The sequence below is a fragment of the Caloenas nicobarica genome, chromosome 2 (assembly GCF_036013445.1).
Source record: "Caloenas nicobarica isolate bCalNic1 chromosome 2, bCalNic1.hap1, whole genome shotgun sequence".
Lineage (NCBI taxonomy): Eukaryota > Metazoa > Chordata > Aves > Columbiformes > Columbidae > Caloenas > Caloenas nicobarica.
In genome coordinates, this window is record NC_088246.1 from 30,488,068 (window position 1) to 30,495,113 (window position 7,046).

Genomic DNA, 7,046 nt, shown 5'->3' on the forward strand with positions numbered 1-7,046 from the left:
TACTAAAATTACATATTTATCAGGTTATGTTACAAAAAAAACCCTTTTCTCTTTACCCCTAATCTGAATAAGATTCAACCAGCTAGCACTTATTAGACTTATTAAATCTCTCCCCACAGCACTTAGGAACTTTTAATTTAAATAAGTAAATAAGCCACAATCAGTAATATAGGGGGAGACAGAATACCTTGATGCTCTTCAGGACTGAATGGAAGGTTCCAACTTAATAGTTTTACACTGAAGCAGGTGAACTCTACATAAATCCCATTTTTAGTGTTTAGATATCTACTGGGTCTGACCTTGAGTGTCAGCCACCTAAAGTTTTCTGATTCTTGTCAAAATAAATGGGTTGGCCACCTCTGCTTTTTTAGAAATGTAAACATTTGCATCTTCTGCCTTATGTCCTTGTATGTAAAATAGGAATAAAGGAAAGCCTTTTTCTTTTTAGAGACCTGACATTTGTTAACTGTGGTAATGGAAGGTACCTTAAAATCATTTTAGTCATATTCTTTACAAAGGTCAGTAAGCAAGTGCTAAGTACCAGAATAATTCTCTACTTTCCAAGTAGGAGCTGACTTGCTAAGCTGAAGGACATGCTCTCTAGTCCATTACTCTGTCCTCCATATTTTACATTTTTGTCAATAAAAAATAATTACAGCCAGAGTGTGAAATTTTCTTCTGTATGAAAGGCCAACAAAAGTCCCATGCCTCACTAGACTTCCAGAAGAGAATGACGTCTCAACAGACCAGTCAGTGTTAATGGTTAAAATATGAGACATTCAGATCCTATGTGTCAAATATGTAAGGCCAAATTCTTAACTCTGACTGACAGTGTTGCCTGGCTGAAGAGGGCACATAGGGCAGAAATCTGCCTTTGGCTGAGGCAGGCAAAGGTAAATTCACCTTGGAGAGATGGCGTAGTTTGATAAACAGGTTGTTTACTCAGCCTGAAGAATCTTCCACCAAGATACTGAGATATCGTGATTTTCTTTCTCTTTTTTTTTTTTTTTAACCTTCAAGATATCCTCCTCTGCGCAGCATGCTTTCAAATTCTGTTTAATAAAAATTAAGGCATTCAGCGGCTTGACCCTAAAATAGGTTCCAATGTTTCGCTATATAAACCAGACACATGCAAGCCATATTTGGGTTCCCATGGAGTGCTCCACAATATACGGTTAGTCAGAAACTATTTTTTCAAACATTTGCCTAATTTATAAGTAAGATGGTCACAAAATAGTATAGTTTTTCAGTTTTCCTTTTCATTCCTTAAGGTCCAATTTTTTACCCTTTTCAGTGAGAGGTAAGACGAAAAAGTCTTCCACCGGAGGTATAGCACTTGTATAGGACAGTTCTGGCTGAAACTGGACAAGTAAACCTCATTCATATAACTCCTTCCATCCTAATTCATAAGGTGCAAGAGAACAGAAAGTAATAACTAAAATCAGCTTGAAACAGACATTCTACCTTAATACTCAGAGTGTCCTAACAATCCCTCAGATAGCTGTTACAGTTCACAGTTTAGTTTTCTTGTTGCTTGAACTGGATTTTTGTGTAGAAAATTCAGTCATCTCGTGGTTAAGTTTCACGAGTGCCTGTGTGAGATGCCATGTAAGTTAACTTTCTCAGAGATTTTAAAACAGTTGGCCATTCTTCCTTTTAAGTTTATTTAAATTCTGTAGTGGGTGTTAGGCAGAAATTGCATGAGTGAGTCAGGTCTGTAAGTTCTGTTAAGAAAAAAAAAAGTAAGTAGTAGATTCTCAGATGAGCAATCCCACCATATTTTAACCTAGACCTTGAGGGAGTTTCTTTGGAACAGTTCTGACTGCAACAGGGTGCCCTGTCTTGCAGCAAAAATAGTAGTGTCCCATGTAGTCTAACCTGATCACCAACTGCTCTTCCTGAATAGCACTTCTGCTATTGCAATGGAGATGTTGTTTTGGCCACTTGTGGAGGAGATGATTCACTGCAAAATGCCATTTGTGGCTAATGATCACCTGCAGTGTTATAGGGTTTTCACAAAGGTAAAAGCAAAGAGAAAAGAGCCACTGCTGAATTAGAATCCCTGCAATTTTTGCTCTTAAATCTGTAGTTCTATTGTTTGTATTTTGTTAAATGATCACTTTTTGTTAAAAGTCACAATTAGTTCAACTTGCAGGAAGAGTTTTTTAATGGAATGCCTTGAGTTTTTTAACTGATCCTCCCCTTGTAGATCTCAGCTGTTTGAGAATTGGGCCCTAAGTTGTCTTTTCACAATTATTTTGTTTTTGTAAATTAATGATCTAAGTGATTTATTATTCAGTTCTTCCACTGCTGCTTTATTTCTGTTGATCTTTGTTTTTCTGCTTAATTTCTATAAATTACTGTACAGTTTCCCATAAGGTATAATTAACCAGAATTGCTAAAGTTTTAATTATTGTGTATTATAGATGTTGAAAGCAACATTAGCACTTAGCTTTTAAAAATGTGATAGTATATTTATAAGAGAGCATTTATAAACACATTTACATATAGTTAAGATGAAAAAGGTATTTGAATTGTAGTCATTAGCATTTCTTCAAACATATGGCATACCAGCAGAGGCCATGGGCCATGCCTTCATTAACTGAACACTGTTTCATCAGTATCTCAGCTTCCTGCTGTGCCACCCTGTGGCGTACCCTTCTGTCCCTGAGGTTTCAGTGACAAGGGACAATATGTCCCCAAGGTGAAAATCTGGGAAATAACGCAGATTAGCCCTTAGAGGAGTTCTTATGATTATTTAATCATACTTAGGAAAGAAATACACTGTACCACAAAGGAAAAACATTTAAAATCCTACCCGCCTACTATTTTCCATGGTGCAGTCTCTTCTGTGCACCATCAACATAACTACAGAAGAACATGACAGATTTTGTTGTCCATTATAAGGCCACCCTCTTTCAAATTTGTTCAAATAATGTGCAAAGCCTATGTTGGTACTAATAGGTATCATGGGACAATTATCATTCATTGGTGATAGTGTTCAGGTGATGGATCAAGATTTACCTTCTCTTAACCATGGTACGTGCAGCCATTTAGTTTTCTTTTGTAATAAATACTGGAAAAGGAATAAAAATATTCATATAAATGTCATAGTCATATTTTATGTGTGCATTTCTTAGTTATATAATGATAGGTTAATATGACAGGCAAAGACATTTGGTTTAAGTCATTAAATTATCTAATACTCTACCTGCTATATGATATTCTTTGCTAAAAAAACCCCACATATTTTGAAAAGCTCTTAGTAGAAACTTAAAAATAGCATATAATTTGCTTGACATAATGACACTTTTGAAAGTAAGGCTAGGGAGGCTAAGGGTTTGGGGGGGGCGGGGGGGGAGGAGTTGGAAGGGTTGGTCTTTTTGGTTTTTAACATGCATCTTTTCAATATCTCCCAGCCTCGTTTTTCCTTCTTATTGTGACAGACAGTAGGAACAAGCATTAAAGTAGAAAATAATTGTAAAAAATATTTCCTCAATTTGTTATGGATATTTGTCTGCTTTCTTACTCTTATATCTTTTTTTTTAAAGAAGAGTCAAATCATTATAGATGTTAATTAATGCCCTCTGCCTTTGGAATCCTGTTAGTAAAACCTCTTCTTGGATTAAAAGGGGACAAATATCAACTAAAGTTGACATATTTAAACTATAATTATAAAATCATCTATTGTAGGAATCATTTTTCTAATGTTAAAACACATATTATACTATAATCTGTCCTTTTATTCTGCCTATAGAAAAAGCTACTCTTCATCATGCATTTAAGTGGAGGAATATAAAATCTATTACAGTTTAGTCTAGTGCAGATTGAGAAAAGGTGGATTTATAAAGCAAGATTTAATTTATGTCGTTACAAGCATCCGACACAATTTGTGTATTTTTATATACTTTCTCACAGTTTTTTTCAGACCTAGCTGTAATTCTGACAGAAGGTTTAGAAAACTTTTGGTAGGCAGTCAAGTAAAAGTGTTTAAGTTGGCATCCGTCCATTTTTACCTTCACACTTTTTATATAGGAGGAATCTGAAAATCTCTTGCTACAGTTTCCACCATTAATCAATGGTGCGCTGGAAAACTATCATTAACTTTAACCCTCTGACCCTGACATTAGTCTACTCATCACAGCAATCACTAGTAAAATGAAAAACAATCAGCCAGGGTATCTACATTCTAATAATATTAACGCTTTCACTCTATTACACACAAACATCAAATGTGACAAAAATCACTGAACTTCAAATACATACATAACAGATTTTGATATATATAAAGCACCAGTTTTTGTTATTCTCGCTTAACAGCAAAATTAATGATACAGTGCCAAGGGGGCCCATACCATTTGCAATCTGTAACATTTCCAATGTATTTTCAACAATATTGTAAATATTTATGGAGTTTTATAAAGACTCTATGCTTCCTTCTGTTTGTGATGCATCAACAAGACACAGTAGGATATCATAGGCAGATATTTACTTTTGGGAATTCCCTTTTGGACTCTTTTTGGTTGAAAACCGCTTCATGACATACAGTACCGCAAATCCCCAGAAATGTACCATGCTATTATTGCCAGCTGAGTTCTTCCAAGTAAAGATGACATCAGCCATCTGTCATGTTATACTAATCCTAGGAAAGAAAGCCAACTGAAGAGAAAATAAATACCTTTCATATCTATTCGCCAAACATTTGTATTAAAAAATAAAATGATTAAAATCTCGTTAGCAAAGCTAATGACTGTAAATGAATAGTCCTCTCTGAGTAAACTACATACCTAAAATATATTTGTCTTTTTACCTACCTAAAGCAAATTATGTCATGAACATATGTTTGAAATGCTGGTCTCTTGCTACATATTGGTAGATAAGGGAATATGCCTCCAACTAGTGATTTTCCTCTGGACCTACTAGCTGAGCTCTGCCAGGTACCATGTAGCTGCCTGAATGTTCTGTACTGCTCTGCTGAGGTAAATGGAAGTTTCCCAGGATCTAGCAGAGAAGAAATTACACTCTCCATCACAAGCAATGCTGCCAATCAATAAGGAGAGTGTCTAAATTAACAGTAACGTCACAATAAAATGTTTAAAAACCATAAATTGCGTCAGGTACCTACTTCCCACAGAGTAGGGGACATGTAAATGAGGAACCCTTTTGGATAAGCTGTATGAATAATTCACATGGAGAGTAATTCAGTGGGCTTATGCCTTATCTCTTTATTGTGGGCAATTACTCAATAGCACATACTCAAAGCTTAAACTATCGTGGTGCTTGTGAGATCTCATCGCAATATAACTAAGGCTAGAACAATAAATATCAAGTAAGTGATCCTAAAGCACCTATGACTAGTTTAGTGGCATAAGCATTAATGCTTTTATTGCTGTAAAAATTATTTTTCCTCTTTCAGAGTTGTAGAAGCAGCAACACAGAACTAAGCACTCACACATAGAACTGCAAAATAAATAAATATAGTATCTCCCATCACCCTACACTCTCTCATTTGTTTTTTTCCCCTGTTTTCACCACCTAACATTTCAAAGCAACAGGCTTTTCCTTTTAAACCAAAAATGCATTTGGGGATGTAAAATCATACAAAATGGAAAATGAAAACAAGGGAATTTTCAGAACTAAAGATGTATTTCTTGGGCTGCAAACCCTTTGACTTGTTTTATAATTTAGAAGAATACGGTAGATGGAATGAAATCTTTTGTTAGATAATTTGTTAATACACAACTAAGAATCAATAAGCAAAGGACTTTCTTACAAATTCTTCTGCCTGAGCTACTCAGCTAGTTGGGTCTTCTAATGGTTCCAGTTGGTTTCTAATACACTTATTTGTCACCCTTGAAAACTGATTGGGGAGGCATGAATGCCATGTCACCTTCTTTGATTTTTGGCTTGGAAGATTGTTTTGGTATAATCCCTTCAACCAAAAGTTTAAATTTTATCATTCATATATTATGCTTGTAATTTCTAAAGGTCAATTTCTAATGGTCAATTTTATAAAGCCTAGTAGTAGTATTGGCTTTTCAGTATGTACTACTTGCTAGAACAACTTACAAGACCTTATCCATTCTGGATTCTGATAATGTATTCAAATAACTGTCATTGCTTTTGACACATGCTTGAAAATACACGTAGCAAACTGTTTATGCTAAGCTAGGCAGTTTAAACATTTCAGACTGAGCCAACCCATCAACATTAACTCAGAATTTAATCTGACTGGGACACTTCTGGTGAAACTACTAATTATTTGTCAAAATCAAAACTTTTAATTGAATGTAGTAGTACCACTAAGTGATTTGGAGAAGGCTGTTCAGTGCCAAGATAACATTTTTAATGAATAGTGGGAAAAGAATAAAAACCTATGTCACAATTATACAGTAGTTTGGCAGCTCATGTCAAATCTCAGAAATCTCTGCTTCTGTCACATTGCCAAGATGCCCTTAAACACTGCATGTCTGGACCATCTAGAATAATTTTCTTTTATTTGTTTTGTAGAAATAAATTCATATTTCGAAGAAGAAGTTTTTCAGGGTCTTCTACTGCAGGTGAATGGCAGAAATCTTAGGTTTATTCTCTTTTCACCTGTGTTAATTACATCTTTTCATGTGTGTAGCACGTTTATCTCAAACAAAGAAAACAAAAAATAGTAAGTGCACTTCTGATATCTGAAAATTATACAAGGGAAAATTTCCAAAGCAGGGCATATTTTCATTTTGGGGCAAAGGTTGAATGCAGCCACCTGAAGGATAGTATAACTCAGAGTTTCTGAGTATGACAAAGCCTGAAGTTGGATCAAAGGTAAAAGTTTTAGCTGTGCTTGATGATGTGATGTGATGCAATGACTAGAAGAACACTACTACCTTCAGGGCCTATTTCTTCACATTGTCTAAAAATGTCAGTGTCTGAGTGTTTTCAAAAAACAGTAGTTTTGAGAGGATGTTGAATATCTGAGATGTTTACATGTGAAAATAAGTAGTTGTTTCAGAGTATGGTGGTTTTGTTTGTTTGTTTGTCTTTTTCAACTATGCAAA